Below are 20,589 nucleotides of genomic sequence, written 5' to 3' on the forward strand. Positions count from 1 at the left end.
TCACTGTATGGATGTTATTCTTGCACTACTACTGTAGGGGACCAAAGTATTGAGGCATCTTCACACCTCCAGCGGCAGTCATCTGGAATTAGAGTCCAATATTTAAATCAGCTCCTTACTTACAAAATAAAATGAATTAACATTGTTCAAGGATTATTTCTAATCATCATGGCCTGCTGGTTGTCCATTCTGTCTACTGATCCTACATCTACATCAAAGGGTCACATAGGCTACGACTGTAGGATGTATGTCTAAGACAGACTGTCTTTACTGTTATTTACTAGTAGTCAGATCAGATTTGTGTGTGCAGACATTTCCAACCTATACAGAGGTTGCTGTGGTAACAACGTAGGCATCAGTAACTACGTAGCTATGCTGGTGACATGGTCCATCATTTCGCCCTCCAAACAATGGAGCTGTCAAGTCGCAGTACAGTAGCACCACACAAACTCAACAACAGAGGAGGAGGATGTAGTCTGTCCGCCCAAAGTGCCAACAGCTCTCCTTCATGTTGTCCTCCATAGCGCTCCGCTAGTCAAGTAGGTCTATCTGCAGGTGATCAGTACTGCTGACAATGCTTACTAAATATATGAATAAAAAAGTATATTTATGTTGCACTTTTTGAAAAAAAGAGTTACAAAGCTGTACATATATAAAACAGAACAATGCAACTAACAATGACATGGAAAAAAGGTAAATGTTGCAGGGGCAATAACAAGTATGAACGTGAATTTAAAACAGACAATTGAAATATATGAAAACCAAAATAAACAAATATAAAAGCATCCGCATCAAGAAATAAAAGCAGCTCTACAAGTTTGCTTTAAGGAATGATTTAAAATGGGTTCCAAAATCTGGGGGCTCTAATAACAAATGCACAGTCATCTTTTTAAGCCGTGACAATGAACAGATAACAGGGTTTTTTGCCTGAGGATTTCAGGCAGCGCATTCAGTCATAGGAGGAGCGCAGATAGCTGGGATATACGGAGGTGCCAAACCAGACAGGGCCTTAAAATGATTCAAAGTATTTAAAAATCGATTCTAACAGACACGGGTAGCCGATGTAAAGAAGCTGAAGAAGGGGTAAAATGGTCACATTTCTTTGAGCCATAGCTGAGCTGCTGCATTTTGAATGATTCAGAGGCAATAGAGAGACTTTTGGGAGATACATACATGTACAGGAAGTTGAACAATCTTATCCAGATCAGTGAATGACACAAAGAATTGAATTTTTCTGATATTCTGTGGTTGATAAAAACACAATTGAACTCCCTTTTTACATGGAGGTATAATTTAAGGTCAGAATTGAGTATTTAACCCAAATATCAGCCAGAGGGCTTAAATTGGAAGCCAGTGGACGAAAGAGGTCGTTATCAATCTAACCCTAAAATGGAGCCCTGGGGAATGCCATACAGGGTAGGAGACAAGGGTGACACAGAATCACCTATACTAACAGAGAAATGTCTACCAGCTAAATAGGAGATAAAACACAAAAAACAACACTGGAGATCCCTTTGCAGCCCTAGATTAATCTAAATGAATTGGAAAAAAATAACAAAATTAGGATTAGTGAGCTTCAGTTTGTTTAGTTTACCTAGTTGTTAATTTAATACCATTCTAATTCATTGTATATACTGTGCATTTTTACTTTTTATTCTATCTTATCTTATTTTTATTATTCTATTTCTTCAAATTCAATATCTGCTCTGTTATTTTATTGTACTGTATATATTGTGCATTTCTATCTATCTATCTATCTATCTATCTATCTATCTATCTATCTATCTATCTATCTTCTCCTTGCTTTGTTGACAACGCTGGGTGGGCCCTGCATGCTTTTAGTGCATATTCTTGCATGTGCCTTACCCAGTGGTTAGCTCACGGCCGCCGCTCTGCACTGCTCTTGTATGCCGGTTACAGTTGATAATGCCATTATTCTGCTCTTGCTTTGTGCAGGAAAGCTTAGCAGATAGCTAACAGTAGATCCGTGAAATAAAGACCCAGGAATCCGTAGTAGAGTTTCAGGGCTTTAGTGAGAATCTTTCTCTTTTTTTTAAACTGTGGAAACACAATATGAAATGTGGCCTTACAAACTGTCCATATACACATACATGCATACAAAACAACAATCCAGCATATAGCCATTATGTAACAAGCCCGACTAGCTAGCTTCTAAGCTAATTTTAACATTGCCGCCAATAGAGAAATGCTAACCGCGATTAGCATTGATTAATACAACACAAATGCTATACTAAAAGAGCAAATACACAAAGAATATATCTTAGTACATCTTTTCATGCTGCCTACAGAAATACTTACAGACTTAGATCTTTAAAGGCTACCAAACAGGAGAAGTGAAAAGTTACTGCAGCATGTCATCTCAGTAGAATCAGAAACAAAGAAGGAACTATGGCAAGAGAGGAGGGATACATATGAGAACGAAAATGCAATTACATTCTACACCACTGGTGTCTCTGATGCAACATATAGAAATGTGGGGGCAGAACAGCCATCCTGACTGACAGCAATGTTGTAGGAGCATAGCAACCACCCTCTTGGTTCCCCATCAGGTAAACACGTTCAGCTTTGTCAGCACTTTCGCCGTTGTTTGCACTGTTAGCGCTGCTAGAAATGTTAGCAATGAGCCACCAGCTCGACGTTGAGAGGTATTAAAATGCTCCAAATCCTGAATATTGCACCTTTAAGAAGTGGGTCGAATACAATATGCTGAGCAGAGCTTCTTTTCAAAATGCTCCCCACCCATTAACCCAATCATTAACATGAAGCTCCCTAGTATGAACTATGCACATGCAATTAAACTGTGCCCAACAACATTGAGCTCCGAATTTTACGACTCAAAGTCAGTTTAAGGCTGCTTCGATTTTAGATTTTTGGTCGCTTGTGAGTTCCTGTATTTTATGTTGGAACTAAATTGCTGCACTTGTCCTCTAATTTGTGTATTCAGTTATTTTCTGCGCATGTGAACGTACAGTGTGACATGCGTCTCTCTTTCTCCCCCACTGTCCTTTGTGAACACAGCACACCAGACAAGTATAGTGCTTTTTTTCTTCCCCTGGTTGGGCAGGTAAAATATGTATGAGTGTTTTAACCTCTGACTGACCCCAGTGCAGCATTACAAGGGGCTTCTTGGAAAGCTCCCATGGAGGTGGAAAGGCTAATATACTTTGGAGAGAGCGATTGACATGTCCTTAGGTTCTTTATGATACAGTGTATGTTGTATATTGGAGTGAGGAAGTTGGATTCAAAGGTTCAGTATGGGCATATAATGAAGTAAGGTGATCCTTAAACTCTGCATGCACACGGGAAGCTGCAAATGCACACGTGTACAATGTCATACATGAGGGATTTTTTTATCTCCTTTGTATCTGCCTCAGTATCAGCCAGCCAAGCGTAGCTGTCTAAGTGCCTCTTTTTGCTGCCATTTTCTGTCTTTGTTTTCCCTTTTTCCATTCACTTTTCAGTATCTCTCATGTCTCACCCGCCAATGTTACTGTTCTATTGACAGGTGATAATTTTACACCCCAGTAGTTGTTTGTCTGGGACTTACATGACTGAGTAATAGCCGGGAAAGAAGAAGGTTCCCAAACAGCTTAATTATGTCCTCTGTCACATTGTTTAAGGAAAATAAACCTAACTGTGTCTTCCTCTTCACTTGATTTATTCTCAGTTCCTGTGCTTTGTGGTCGTTCTACTATACAGTATACAGCTGGTCTCACTAAGTTATCTTTAACATGCCTGGAACAATAAAATATACCTGGCACAGTTGTTCTGCCATTTAAAGCAACAAGAGTTCCAAAATCCCTTTTTCAGGAGAGTTATTTGTTCTAAAAAGTGCTATGGTCTTTGGTTAAATGATTGGATGCCTTGTTTAGTTTGAAATTATGTTTATATCAGAACTCCTGGTTTGAAACTGATATGAGAAGTGATGCAGGGTAGAGTTTGAGAGCATGTTTCAAGACAACATGGAGGGATCCCTAGCCTTTACTCTACTGTCTGTAGACACTGGTATTGTGCAAGATACACAATAGCTTCACAGATTGTGTCCACAGACAGATTTTATTTTGTCTGTCCAAAGGACTCAAAGCCTCCTCTGTGGTAGTTCCTGCTACAGAAGTTGTCTCCAGGACTACAGCCATCATGGCTCAAACACAGACTCACAAGATGAAAAGGAGGACACTAACAGCACAAAGACCAGTGACGTGCGTTGAGGTTTGTGGCTGGTGAGGCACTGACACTACATAAGTCAGATTTACAAATATATGAACCCAATAGAGAAGCTTAAATCACCATTCAATTGGCAGCTTGCACATTGACTACTGGTTGTTTTTCATATCAGCATTATTTACACACACATAGGTAAGGTACATATTTGATTCCACCGAGAGCGTGTGCGCCGCGATCTGCCCCACCGGGAGCGTTTCAGAAGCGGAGCGCTCGCGGGCGCCACCCGCGAAAATCGTGAGATTCCGCGATAATCTGCGTAACAACCATGGATGTATAAAGAGAACAACAAACATATAAACGGTTACTTTACCTGTCCGACGTTGAATTGCTGTTGATTTGTTCATATTTCCTTGTTTTTTGAGACATTTTTAAGCTTGGATATAGAATCTTACATGTTTGTGGTCAAAGCAAAATATAAGAAGAAGAAGAGAAGTGTAGAAGAAGAGCAACGACAGAACAACCATAAACCCGACCCGTGGGCTCTCGCACGCCCTCTTCTTTGAGGCAGAGTAGTGTTTGCCTCCCATCTGTGCTTTTTCACTGCGGTTTCTGTCAGATCAGCAACACAAAATATGTTCTACACAGACGTGAAATACAGTGCCTATTCTATGGAAAGAAAGGACATATAATAAAAGTGTCTACAGATATTACAGTGGTGACAAACAATGAGAAAGCAAAAGGCACGCCAACCCAGTTAGTGAGGGATTCACAATCTGAGGTGAGACACAGCTCGTCACTGCCTCACCTCACGTGTCTCCTCTGTTTGAACGGGACATGTGCTAATTCAGCGATTTTGATTATAAAAATGCTTGAAATGATTGGAATCATACAGAAATTACATTTATAGCACAGATCAGTAGAGAAATATTATATAAATATATATATAAATATTATTTTAGCATTATTTGTTTTTTACTTGTAATGATGACAGGTGCCTCCACTGACCGCACGTCCCTGACAAAGACAGACAATACAGAGCCTCACAGCACAACAACAGCACAAAAAACTACGGTAAAGTGAGCTGTCTTTAGTGAAAAACGGGTCAGGTCAGCAGTCACTTGGATGCGGTCTATTCATGCTGTTATGGTTCCAGTCTTTAGAGTGGCCAAAAAAATCAAGAAAGACTCGCATTTTAGCAATCATTTCTCAAATACTGTATACCAAATAAAACCGACAGCAAGAAGTCCTAGGTCCTAGTCCTAGGTTTTTCCATTTATAACACATTGAAAATCTGCAATGTTTTGGTTTTTTTGCTGAAAACTTCTTCATGCAATGCTTTAAAGCCCTACTTCAAGTTGTATACATACCGGCCCTAATCTAATAAATGACCTCATATCAATAACATCAGTAATACACATTATTAGATTGCACTAGAATACATTAAGAAGCAATATATATATATAAGTGAAACCTACTTAAACCGTATCATTGCATTGTTTTGGTTTTCCAAAGAAACCTCTGTTGTACATTCAAACAAAAGGAAAAAAAATGCTATAATTTAACACAAAATGAAGTATCCAGCAATAACTGAATTCACGCAACTATTGCCATGAAAATGCATGGCACAACCAGGCCATTCCACCCACTACTGTCTACTAATCAACACTTGTTAACAATGCATAGCTCTGATTGAACCTTATTGAGTTGCTTCTCTGGTTAGAATAGAGTAGCCAGCTTGCTCACATTGACGAAGCCGCATGTCCGGCTCAGGAACATTGAGCAACACATGTCAGGAGGCAAAGTTGTAGGATGCTGTGGAGTTTTTAGCATGGAGTGGAACTGCATGGCTCTGCCACAGCAGACAGGCATATGCAAATGTGTCAGACCTCAGGGCCTGTGTGTGTGTATGTTCAAAGTGTCAGGGGCTGAGATTGCAGGGTGCAGGCGGACCATTGACGCATGTCCAAACCTCGGCCACTGTCTCTCCTGTCTCAGAGACACACACACACACACGCACACACACACATATGCACACTGGTCTCTGACACATCCCTGAGGCCGATCAGTCCATTGTACAGGCTCTCCAGTGAGCCATAGCTTTTACATATATTAAAATGAGCCTTGGGTGGAGAGCTGCCCCTGAAGACTTGCTACTCTCAGTCCACAGTGCACACACAGGCGGGAGCAGCAGTTTCTGTGTGTGTGAAGACAGGAGTGTAGAGAAGGCAGCAGACCATATCTTAGGCAACATTGGTCTCTTCTTCTTTTTTAGTTAAAACTTTTCTACTTCATGGGATTCTTTAACTTTATTCACCTCTGAGATCCCAAATGATAGAATATGGACTTTCACTGGGACCCAGACTCAGAACGACCATTATTACTTTTATCATATGAGTGGACTTCTAAGACCAGTCCAGCAGGAAGGGGAGTCTACAGTCTGAAGCAATGTGCACCTCTTCCTGTTCAAATGTGTGAAAAAAGTCAGAAATACACAAAAACTTGAGTGATCCCTCAAGTTTGGCATGCTCTGTGTCCTCCTTTAAAACCAAAAATAGTTTTTAACTAAAAAAGTTAAAAACAGAAAGATATTCCAAGTTAGTCTATCCCAGAGGTAGCCAACACGGTGCCCGAGGGCACCTGGTCACCCGCATGGACCACGTGAGTCGCACGCAAGGCATGTTCTAAAAAAAGCATGGAGCTCCGTCTAAAAATTTTACTTACTGTTCTTTTTTTAATCAAAAATCCATCCGGCCGGCATGCAGGCTTCATTGCGCAATGCAAAGGTGACCCAGACTTCCCAAAATGTGATTAGTACTAATGTAATAGGATTAATTTAAAAATGTGAAAGAGTTGATTTTTTTATCTTACATAACTGATAATTTGTGTAAACATGGGAAAGAGTTCATGATTTGTTCAAACATTTTACAAAGGTAGTGGTTAGTACAAACAAGACATGATTTGAAGATATGACAATTAATGATTTCCTAAAAAAATGTTAGAAGTGATAATTTGTACAAAATATAACAGGTGTGATTTTGAACAAAATACACAATCATTGTTAATAATTATTGTGAGGAATAATTAACATTGACATGTGATCAGACAGTCTCTTCACATATATTATTATTATTATTAAAAGGTGATCTGTGCAACTTTGTTATTCAGGAAGTTTGTATCAAACAAGTAGCCCTTCGTACTACTCAGTGCCCTTGAAGTAGCTCTCAGTTTCAAAAAGGTTGGTGACCCCTGATCTATCCCCTCATTTTACACACCATATATTTAGATAACACTATTTAATTTTTCAATACTACAAATCCTTAGGATTTGTAGTATTGAAAAATTAGTAGTTTCCATACTACAAATCCTTAGGATTTGTAGTATGGAAACTGCTATGTAACTGTACAATTCATTCATGGGACGTTTCCTTCCAATCTATAAAGCATTTCAGTCAGTGTGCAGCAGATCAGCTGTAAACATAACAAACATGTAAAATGTGTTGACAGGTGGACATAGAATTAAACAAATATAAGTGAAGTTTCAAAATGAATTAACTGCTTATTTATTCAACACAAATAACTAAACTTCAACATTGTCTTTGTGTTCCATGCAATGACACACTTTAAATATTTTTAAATTAGGGTTTAGAATGATGGTAAAATGGTACCAAAGTTTTTGTCTTGTTGAGGACAATGTATTGTTGTTTTTATTTACTCTTTCAAGGCTAAATATTGGATCATGTAATTCATTTTAGCTATTTTAAAATGCAAACTCTCATTTCTGCAGGCCTCTTACTTCCTTTCAGATCATTGGGACTGATCCAAGGTACATCTTGGGAATAAACAGGGTTGTCACCATGTCGCCTCTTCTGCCACTCTGAAAGTTGTGAAGGTACCATCTGTGATGATATTATTCCAATGTGCTGGTACACCCAGGGATGTAGCCAAGCTTTGGGCACCATATATAAAGCAGCCACAAACCATCCAATACCACACTTGAACCATTTTAACCAGGTTACTTTCAGTTTGCATGAGGAAAAAAACTAGCAACATCTCATTCCTGCTAATTGCTGGTGTCTAAGATAACAGCTGAAAGAATGTTTTGACAATGTTGTTTGATTATGTGAACTAAATACTCTTCAAAAACAGGGTAATGCAAGAGAAAGCATGTGTCCGAATAGTTATTTCAGTCCAACTAAAGGACTTTTCTTGAGATTTGGGCCATTGACGGAGTCAGTTCCCCTATTGTGCTATAAATAAAACATCTTAGGATAAGTTATTTTTATGGTTGGGAAAAGTTATTTAGTCTTTGTAATTATTTTAACATTTATTGTTAAAATGGTGAATGTTATGAAAGAGGATGGTGGTTAGGAGGTTGAAAATGGAATTTCTCTTTTCACTGTGATGACTTGAGTTGGCTATAGACAAATGAGTTGGTCAGTAACAAAAAAAAAACTGAAGGTGAAACTGGGATGGAGAGAAGAAACTTTAAGAGTGGTATCGAGGTTTCTGTCACTGTGGGAATTCAAAATAAACAGCTGAGGAACTGAATCTCAAATGTCGACTAGCCTTCCCTTTAATAATTTTTTAGTTGATTGATTTGTCTTTTTGGCATCCGAGGACACTTGCAGTTAAAGCAAAAATAAATATGTGCTCTTAGTTTGTCCCACCACAGCAAAATATGTCATTAACCACCAAGGCAAATTTGAATGATTAGAAAGTGTCCGTCTAACTACCGGTATAGCCCTATGCTGCCTTTAATAGGGATAAAATAAATCAATATGTAAATGTATACGTACACAATGTATGTATCTTCTAGACTTTCCAAATGTTATTGGACCAAATTGATCACGCTCGCATGTGTACCCAGAATGACAGGCACACAGAAAGGGCCAGTAAGGAGACAGACAGGGTTGGTAAAAACGTTTTTGACGGTCCAGCGATGTGACGGCCCATTAGGGATTTGACCCAGTATGCCAGATGGCCAGTACACCATTGCCAGCCAGCAAAATGTATTCTGTGGTAGGTACTTACCTACCACAGCGATTGAGCAGCAGAACCACTTAGGCTATGTGCTCTAGTTTATATACAGTGTTAGGGGAGGGGTCATGCTAAGTATGGCTCCAGTGCATCATTGAGCCAAGATTTCAGGAGAATTTCTAGACACTAACGTGGTGACAAACAGTTCACTTCACAATTCAGCAGTGGTGGGCTATCAGGGCCAGCAAAGCCTTCTCTGCTGGCCTAAACAGAATCACAAAATTATAGTTCAGTAAAAGCTGGACATCGTATCAAGGGGTCGGCTAACCCCACAGCTAGCAGCCCTGACCCAGCCAGGAATAGGATTTGTACGAACGGTATTTCTGGCTGACAGCGTCGGTGAAGCGTTGCACATTTTATGGCTGGGAATGCATTTTATTTGCAACTGAGCGTCTTGGTGTTTGGAGCTACGCTAACCTGAGGTGGCTAAGCAAGGCAGCAAAAAGGTACTATAGCACGGCTGGACACTTACAAGCCACGGTGCTTTTGAAAACTTTTGGAGAGAACCGAGTGGATCTACAACTCAACGAACACGTTAGCAGGAGGACTCTGGCTGGAACTGGACCGCACCGATGTTCTGTACAACCGTGTCATTAAACTCTTCGTAAACACAGAAATGAGGATGGACTTTGTCTTTCAGTGAACAGCAGCTTTGATAAATGACCTGCTTTTGTGTGTTTACATCTGCAGTAGCGTTCCTACTGTGTTAATTTGTCTATGGTGTCGTTTTTATGATATGGTTAATATTGTTCCCTCTGATGTGAATGATATTTGAATGGCTCGTGCTCTTCAGTGTGCGGCTGAATACGTTTTTTAGCGTCACAGTGTTGCTGGATTGATTTGTCATGCTTTGTTGTCATATAAATATATGTGACTGGTTCTTGTGAGTTTGTTCTTGTCATTGTGTTAATTACGTTGATTTTGACTATAAGCATTGTCCGTTAAATTACAAATTATCCCGACATGTGCAGGGTTAGGGTCGGACATTTGATTCTCTGTTTGGGCTTTTGTTTTCTTTTACAAAGCAAGAATTATGGTCTGGAGAAATGGGGATTGTTTGGCGATTGCTTATCCCTGTTTGAATCAGTAGGGAACAGCTAAACGCTGCGGGTAGAGTTTAGCTTGTGTGCTGCTGTTTTCCTGCTAAGCTAGAATGTTTTTCTTCCGGGGTCGGAGTGTCAGACAGCTGTCTGTCACGTCATGTGGGTTGCCAGGTTGGGCGCAGTGGCTCCATTTCCCACAATTTAAGCTTCTGCATTTTCCAAATGCACTAGTATTATTCAAACATATTGTTCAGTTTGTAAGCCTCGTACAACAAATAATAACCGTAGCTGTGGCATCATAATGAGGTTATTAGGAGGTGGTTCAACTGTAGTAGGACAGCACTGAAGGCCCAGGTATAAAACACACGGCCCACCACTGCAATTCAGTAATATTTAGTGTTTTCACATGTCAGCAATCATTTTCTATCATGTACAGTATTTTGTGTTTAGAAGTAGGTCTCATATTTTACTATACTCTGACTTAAAATTCTTATCTCAAGAAGAGTTTCAAAGAAGAAAGAGCACTTACCAGAAATCCCTGTCACTGGTGATGGCTTGAATTCTGCTATTTCATCAGACAACCTGAAAGTGGTATTGGAGAAATAAAATGAATATTGTTGAATGATTGACTGAAACAGAAAACGTGCTTGAATTATACGGAAATCAAATCACAAAACTTCATCACTGAGTGTACACGACAAGTGAAGAATGAAAATTGTACACAAGAGGACAAAATGTATTTCACAATCATTTATCTCAGAGAGAACTCGGTCAACAACACAAAGAGGAAATTCACACAATCTGCCTCAGGAAGTACAAGTGTGATACAGAGGACAACTTGAGCACAAGGAGAAGAAAAGTTTTAAACGTACGTATATACAAAGTTGTAGACCTATGCAAAGGTACATTATCACTAGAGGACCAGATCTTTCAAATGGAGCCCACCATCCAACTAACTTGACAGTTATAAAACAATACATCAGAGAAGCAGAACAATGCAGCCTCTTGATAAGCAGCTATTGAGACTGAAAGTATTCATTAATAACTTATTGTCTTTACTGTCAAAAGAGATTTAGCGACTGAACCACATTTGGTGATTTTATGTATTTAAGTGCCAATTTATTTCAGAACTGTGATGCAGACACTATTGTTTATGGGGTCAGATCAGTCTCAATAATTGCAAATGCACACAGAAAGACTCACAAATGCAAACAGAAAGATTCACAAATGCGCACAGAACAATTCACAAATATATTCGATTTACAAATGCACACCGAAAGATTTACAAATAAATTTAACTCACAAATGCACGCTGAACGATTCACAAATACATTCCAATGCACACATGAATAAATTACGATTTATATAAATGTAAAAAGAAAATCACAAATATATTTCTGCATTTGCATGTATTTGTGTGTGGACTTTTCTATTTGTTTGTGGATTTGTATGTATTTGTTTGTGGATCACACTGCATTTGTTTGTGGATCGCTCCGCATTTGTGTGTGGGTTTTTTGAGACTCCCCTGACGTCTCAGGATTTGCAAATGCGTTTTTTTCAACACGGACCTATCTGTAGCCAATCAGATGTCAGCCTCATTTTCAACCAATCACATGAGCGCAGCTCCCCCCTCCCCTCCCCACGAGGCTGCCAGCTGTGTTCACACCAAACGCGACGCAAATTATTCACGCTGCGTTAATCACGTCATTCGCACCGCCGTTCTCACCGGGGACCATTTGTGTTCATTCGCGTGAATTGTGCTAGACGCGCCGGAGAGGGGGCGTGGCTTATCGTCCTGGAAGCTGTTCCACTGTCCGCCATCAACCATGGACAAAATAACCTATATTTCTGCTTAGTACTTGTTGTGGAAGTCCCAGATATCCCGGGAACGCCGTCATGTCTGGGTTCATAGCATAGTCCGGAGGAGCTCCGTGAATTTTGTCGAGCTGTATTCACTGTGTCTAGCAAGCCACCCATCGGCTGGTATCAGCTGGTTTATTACAGCTGTATGAACCCCAAAAAAACAGATTTGGCTGTGATTTAAGTGCAATAAACGGAGAAATAGGGATGTCGAAATAACTACGTAATGATTTGTAAAAAGTCTGAATTCATGTTTTGTTTCTCTCTGCAAGACGACAAGCAAATAACTTTTATCGGATCGATCGGTGCTAGGCTATGCTAACATTGTAGCAGCTCCATCAACACTCAAAAGAACGTCATCTCGGCATAAATACAGCAGTGTTTTTTTCATTGTTTGTACCATATGGTTTACACACACATTTATACACATAGTCCAGTCTCTATTAATATGAGGTATCGTAGAGCCCAGTGACGTGCGGTGAGGATTGTGACTGGTGAGGCACTGACACTTTCAGAATCAGATTTACAAATATATGAACCCAATAGAGTCGCTTAAATCACCATTCAATTGGCAGCTTGCACATTGACTACTGGTTGTTTTTCATATTTCATATCAGCATTCTTTACACACACATGCTCCCGGTGATTCCACCGGGAGCGTGTGCGCCGCGACCCTGCTGCACATAGTGTTTTATTTTGAAAAATTACCAGATGATCTATCCCTTTTCGGTGTTTGACTTCCTGTCTGGGTCGATCTGCTCTGTGCAGCTTGACGCAATAAACCCGACCCATGGGCTCTTGCTCGCCCCCTTCATTGAGGCCGAGGTACTGTTTGCCTCCCCTCTGTGCTTTTTCACTGCGGTTTAATGTCAGATCAGCAACACTAAATATGTTCTACACAGACGTGAAATACAGTACCTATTCTATGGAAAGATAGGACATAAAGAGAACAACAAACACATAAACGGTTACTTTACCTGTCCGACGTTGAATTGCTGTTGATTTGTTCATATTTCCTTGTTTTTTGAGACATTTTTAAGCTTGGATATAGAATCTTACATGTTTGTGGTCAAAGCAAAATATAAGAAGAAGAAGAGAAGTGTAGAAGAAGAGCAACGACAGAACAAGCATAAACCCGACCCGTGGGCTCTCGCACGCCCTCTTCTCTCTTCTTTGAGGCAGAGTAGTGTTTGCCTCCCCTTTGTGCTTTTTCACTGCGGTTTCTGTCAGATCAGCAACACTAAATATGTTCTACACATACGTGAAATACAGTACCTATTCTATGGAAAGATAGGATATATAATAAGTGTCTACAAATATTACAGTGTGTGCAGGAATGAGAAAGCAAAAGGCATGCGCTCAACCCAGTTAGTGAGGGATTAACAATCTGAGGTGAGGCACAGCTCGTCGCTGCCTCACCTCGCATATCTCCTCTCTGTTTGAACAGGACATGCGCTAATTCTGCGATTTTGATTATAAAAATGCTTGAAATGATTGGAATCATACAGAAATTACATGTATAGCACAGATCAGTAGAGAAATATTCATTTATTTTATTTTAGCATTATTTGTTTTTTACTTTTCATGATAGCAGGTGAGGCTCTGTATCAATCAAATTCTGGCAGCCTCGTGGGGAGGGGAGGGGGGAGCTGCGCTCATGTGATTGGTTGAAAATGAGGCTGACATCTGATTGGCTACAGATAGGTCCATGTTGAAAATAACGCATTTGCGAATCCTGAGACGTCAGGGGAGTCTCAAAAAACCCACACACAAATGTGGAGCGATCCACAACCAAATGCAGTGTGATCCACAACCAAATACTTACAAATCCACAAACAAATAGAAAAATCCACACACAAATACATACAAATGCTGAAATATATTTGTGCTTTATATAAATTGTAATATATTTATATGTGCATTGGAATGTATTTGTGATTCTGCGTGCATTTGTGAGTCAAATATATTTGTGAATTGTTTTGTGTGCATTTGTGAATCTTTCTGTTTGCATTTGTGAGTCTTTCTGTGTGCATTTGTGAGTCAAATATATTTGTGAATTGTTCTGTGTGCATTTGTGAATCTTTCTGTTTGCATTTGTGAGTCTTTCTGTGTGCATTTGTGAGTTTTTCTGTTTGCATTTGCAATTATTGAGACTGATCTGACCCCATAAATGTTCAACTCTGCCTTTTTAAGTTGAACAAATAAATTCTGTTCCAGTGTGTCCTATAACCCTATTATCACATTCTGCACAATAGTGGAGAAATACATACAAAAAATGTGCTGCCAGACAACTAAAAGACAAAAACTTAAATCCTGCTGATGGAGGGATGAGCAGTTGTTGCCCAGAACAAACAGAAATGTAGTCTGGAGATCCGTCTCAGATTTGGCTAAGAATGACTTAGCCAAAGATTTGAATCCTAGACAAAGTTTAAAAAAGGTTTTGCAATTAATTAGCAATTTAAATCTGGAACAAACAAATAAGGCTGGTCAACACTAAAGGCCATCCTTTTTAAGGGTAGGGTGGACATGTCATACTCACCACACTACTGCTCTGAGTTTAACCAAAATACTCTTCACTTTCACAAATCTCTGTTTAGATAGCATCAGTGACACTGAGCACTTTCTTGCTTTAAAAGATGATAGTGTGCACACGCAACTCTAGTAAAGTAGAGCAAAGGCAGAACCCATAGCAAAAAGACATGCCTCCTAACGTTTTGACCTTCCGCATAAAGTCAAATATCCACACCACATGTGACACACCGGCAGGAAGTGTTGACTCTTAGTTTCTTGATTTATAGGTAATAGAGGAAGGGCAGAAGAATACCAAGGCTACATCCACACTAATACATTTTCGTTTAGTACCGGAGTTTTAAAACAAAAACGATCTCCGTCCAACACTGGTGGACGCTCTGTGGAAACGTAGCAAAAGATATGTGTTTTCAAATGGAAACATAGTAGAGTGGACATGGCCTAAGAAATACATAACTATTGTGCAAATAGAGACCTACATAATACTGGATTCATCAAGACAACATGGACGACATTTTGGGTTTGCATTCAAGCTAGGGTTGGTAACATAGGTATCTGTGGCTGTCGCAGGACTGTAATAAGCCTGTCCAATAATTTTGTTTGGCCCAGCCTGTTTACCGTCTAGCTTGACAGCTGTAAGTACAAACAATGGACAAGTTTGTTGTTTATGTTCATAATGATCATTTTTGGGGAGTGGCTTTTGAGGGAAGCCTGGAAGGGGCAGGCTGTGTTGCAGTGTTGCAAACTTTCTCGCTAGATTTAGCAGCTTTTGGACCTAGCTCTACTGTCTACTTTCATTGGAAAGGAGTTGGCAACACTGGGCTGGGTTTTTCAGTTGGATTATTTTTTAAAACTAGCGTACTCTTGCTGGCTTCGCCAATGTTGCAGACCCCAGCTCTAACAGTAAGCAGCTTAAGCAGAAAATTTAAACAACAGTTTAGAAAATAGAAGTGTCTTAGTAAAATAATAAAAAACATATACTCATTGAGCAGAGGAAATTAGAAATAAATCATTGTCTCTAATAGAAGCCCGTTTATGTAATAAAGACTCCAATAGATGTTGCACTTGCCTTTCCTCTTCCATTGTATTCACCAACAAGTGGTTGCCTGTTCATTGCACAACCTGCATCTTTCATGGTAGAGTGTAGTGAGACTCACTTTGTGCAGTGGTGTGTCTAGAGTCATGTAATGTAATCCATTGTAATCTAAGTATGTGGCTAACTAACTTTAGGTAATGTTTAGCTTGTCATCTAAGTTGTGTAGCGTAAGCTATACACAAGTATACGGCCTATTCCCACTTATTTTTCAGGTGTCCACCTACTTCTAAATCCCCTCTGAATAGCATCTTTGTTATACATTGTTTGAGGTTAATTGTGTAATTGTAAAAAACATCACTAATGCTAATGTGTGTAACGAAGCTGTTATTTTTCTCATTTTGACGATCTAAGCAGTGACAACACATTTGTTAAGGTATAGATGATGATTGTTGTTGATGTTGTATTTAAATACGCAGAATTACAATTTTAAACCACGATGGCTAATATGTGCTAACTTCAGTTGTCAGCATTGTTGATGTATAGTTTTTGTAAATATTTTGTCTACCAAAAATTTTTATCAATAAGACCTTTAATAACTGATCAATGAAGCCCATTGTGTTTACGAATGGATGACAGGCACCATCATACACTAAACACGTGAATCTGCAGATGACATCATTCTTTGGAGTCTATCGCTGTGGGAAATGTGGTGACAGGTTTATGCTAATAAACACTCACACCCAAACATTTACATAACACTCAAACAATGCATGTTTAAGGGTTATGTACATGTTTCAAGCATGTCCACACACATCTGCATCCCTGTAGCATTTTTTAAACGATGATTAAAGATAGAAGTCTACTGAGCATGGTGCTCATTGAAAATTCACACTTTGAGGTCACACTATCCACCCTGCCCCTCCCTCTCTCCCTCCCTACTTGAACTTGTGAACTCTACATTCCTTTTCCATAGTGAGGAAAGTGAGAGCAACCAAAGTGCACCAGAGTTGTTCCAAAGGCCCTCCAACTGGAAACAGTGAAATGTGGAGAGAGAAAGACAGATAGAAATGAGGGAAGGATATCAGGGAAAATTGAAATATTATTTATACATAATTAGATTATTAATCAATTAATCGATTATTTAATGTGATTTGGAATGCAGTACACATTTATTTAGCTTTTGGGATGCTGTAATCCGTGGTGTTGTACAAGAGTACGTTACATCTTACGGACATATTAACAAGATCAAGAACAACACATCGTACATGGGGGATTGTGGTTCAGTGGTAGAGCAGAGTGGTCTTTCAGTCAGAGGATCGGTGGTTTGATCCCCTAGTTAGTCCATGTCGATATGTCCTTGGGCAAGACACTTAACCCCAATTTGGCCCCGCAGGCTGATGCGTATATGAATGGGTATGTTAGATAGTTCTGATGGCCAGGTGGCACCTTGCATGGTAGTCTCTGCCCATCAGTGTATGAATGGGTGTGAATGGGTGAATGATGACATGCAGCTTTAAAGCGCTTTGAGTGGTCGGAAGACTAGAAAAGAACTATACAAGTACAAGTCAATTTACATTAAAATATCAATAAAGGAATTTATTGCAGGGCTGTATTTGTCAAAAAACAATTTGTACAGTTGTCCATATTATTTTCTGGTATTTTAGGAATTGTAGTGTGTACATTTGGACATTAACATTAAAGTGTATTTAAGAGTAAGATTACAATTTTAGTCATTACTGAGACTCAAAATAAATAAACAAACCTGCAATACGAGACTGACTGCATATACATACTGAATATGTTGGGTAAGTAAGTCCCATACAGCATCCATACATCATTTCCAGGCAGTTTTATGCTAATGTCTATTTTACTTTAATGTTACACTGCTGCCTCTTTGTTGTCCACATAACCCTTTACAGCAGAGTTTAACATTAGGGATCACTCACACGGGACACAGTATTGGCTGAATAGCTTGGCCTCTTTCTTCTTTCATTTGATTTTTCCTCCACCTCAAGAAGGTCACAGGCCAGCCTACAGAACACAGCTGACCATGGCGGATCTCACGTAGTCCATGTCATCAGAGCAGACTCGTTTCAACTTCAGCTCTCATACAGATAAATATTGAAGTTGAAGCTGGGGACAGAGACGCTGAGCAGTGAATAGTTAACAAGCTTCATTGTGGCTGTTCCTGGCACCCAAATAGTATTAGCTCCTCATTTGTCAGTAAGCACTCCTGCTTTCCTGTCAAGGCTCATTGACTGCAGTCTTGCTATGCTAGTATGTCATTTAATGTACAGCTGTTCAAGTTCATGGGGAAAGGACAGCTCTGCCATTTGCAGTCATGGTGATCTCAACAATCCCATAGCTGCCCATTTTACACAGCCACAGCACCCTGTTGGAGCAGTCACAGAATTGGATAGGGTAAAGTGTCCAGACATGGATTGGACATGGACAGTGAGGTCAGAAAAACTTCTTGCAAAACTTGCAAGATGTTTAAACAGTGAATTTGTTGATAAGAAATAGATACATCAACTGATTATGTTATTGACATTTCTTGATAGGATAGAAGTCATAAAAAAACTGCACTGTAAAAGCATGTGTAATTTAAAGCCACATTAGTTGGTTTCTGACCACTAAGGGGAGGCAGAACTCCAAAACAAGCTGACACATGCACATCCCCAGGCCCTGTTCTTTAAATGTGGCTGAACTAATTCAGGCTAATATGTTGTCATTAGGATAAATAATCCTGTTTATTGACATCCGGCTAAATTGTCTCTTTGAAAGCTCTTTGAGGATTGATTTGTCAAACCTGGATGGATTTATCTTGAAAAACAGTATGATTTTTTAAAACTTTGAAATAAAGGCAAAGTAGAGAGTTGAAACCATCACAGCATCCATATGATTGGCTGAGTGCTGATCATATGATTGCAGTTACATGAGGAAAGTGTATTTGGAATCCTCCCAGCATTTACTGGAGCAACAGATTCTTGGAGAACAAAGTTTATATGTATTTCTGTATTTTTTCTGTAATGGACTTGATAGAGACTTTGAAATCCTAAACTTGTAAGCCTGCTATGAAAAAGAAACCTTACTATAAATTTCCCCAAAAGAAACTTTAATTGCATTCACAGTTTTCAGCAAAGTGAGTTCTTCACATAATCATTAAATACGTTTTAGTATTTAGTGTTCCCATTTGAATGTCAAGTTAAATTTGGTATGTTTTGGCTCCATTGGTCTTTTAACAGTCAGAATATTTAAATTGAATTTGTTTATCTTTGCTCAGAATCTCAAAAATATATTTGGTTTGGTCCTTTTTTAGTGTACTAACTTTTTTGTTGAAGTACATTTTATGATGTATACCTAAGTATGAACTCTTAATTCTCATTATTAAACCAACAGATCAAAGTGATTTTTTAATAGCCTGCATGTTATCCTCTAAAATCACTCTTGTTACAAATCTAAGAGAGTGAGACATTTGTATTTGAAACTTTAGTTAGTATGTATCGTTAGTAAGTATGGAGTTTACCCGAAAACATCATGTGTGATTAATGGAAATTGGATAATCCCTCACTCGCTCCATCACTAAATGTAGCCTCCATGAAACTATGACGACAGGAGATATGAATTCTCCCTTCCCTCTCACATACTCCGTAGCTCTCTCACAGCCGACTAGCTGACTGGCTAACTCGCTAGCCCTACTGCCATCAAACCAGGGAGGAAGTGGTAAAGTAGTAAAGCCTGCCTCTTGCTTGATTTGATTGGCTGCCTGGGGCAAGTGTGACGAGTGGTGCGACTCTGCTAACTTAATTATCCACGTAAGAAGGACAGGGCCCAGATGTAGTATATAACAAGCCCTCCAAACTAAACAACAAAATATGTCATTGTCCTCCAACACGACTCACCTGAAGATTGTTTGGTTTGACTCTCACTACTGGCAGGATGGCATTGTTAAAGGAACTCATTTCTAAGTGATTTTTGCTTGAAGCATTATGCACTTACTAAATTAATCTGCATGTCTCCAGGATTTACTGTGCAGAAATATTCAAAGCAAATATAACAGCACAATAACTAGAAATACATTCTCCGGTATCTCAAAACAGGATTTACAGAGCACTCAGTTAACCATTGCAGCGCAACAGCACATAAACAAAATTACAATACAACTGAAAATTGGAAGAAATTACATTAGATGAGTGTTTTCAAATGTAAATGTGAATGTTCCTGTGTGACTTAATGAATTTGAGTCCTATATTGACTCTCATTTTAGCTCTGTCTCCACCAACGCCTGAGAAAAAATATAACGCTCTTTCTCCATCAGCTAGTCTCTCTGTGTCTGTCTGCTGTTTGGTGCTGTGGAGGTAGTGTGCAGTGGGATTGTCAAAAGTTGGATTGCTGAAAACAGCTGCCTGCTGCTGCTGGAAACATGGCTGATGAGGAACAGGAGACTACACCACCAAACAGTAAAAGCAAAGCTTTCTTTCCTCGCCTTGTCCTGGAACTGATACTGGGTTAACTATTTTAACAAGGATTAAAGGATTAATGTCTTCACACTTCAATTATATGTGTTGGAGATGAGCCTGTACTTTTGGACTATGCTATTCTGTGTTCTATATTAGTAAGCCTCGGCATGCTAGCTAGCTGACAAGGTTAACTTTTTGTGCACACTAACTGCCCAGGAGCATACAGTCTATTCATTGCACACACGCACAAATCAAGCACAAATTGCAGTATGCAACATTAATCAGAATTCTCCTCGCAACAGTCTGCCACTGTGCTTGACTGAAATCACATAATGGCAGCCGCCTTTTTGTTCTTTATTTAAACCACTGAGGTAGTGGAGCCCAAGAGTTGGCTTGAATCTTATTTTTCCTCCTTTGAAAGATGCACGAACTTCTAGAAC

The sequence above is a fragment of the Cebidichthys violaceus genome, unplaced genomic scaffold (assembly GCF_023349555.1).
Source record: "Cebidichthys violaceus isolate CVI_PGR_0920_01 unplaced genomic scaffold, fCebVio1.0.p SCAF_4, whole genome shotgun sequence".
NCBI classification, from domain to species: Eukaryota; Metazoa; Chordata; class Actinopteri; order Perciformes; family Stichaeidae; genus Cebidichthys; species Cebidichthys violaceus.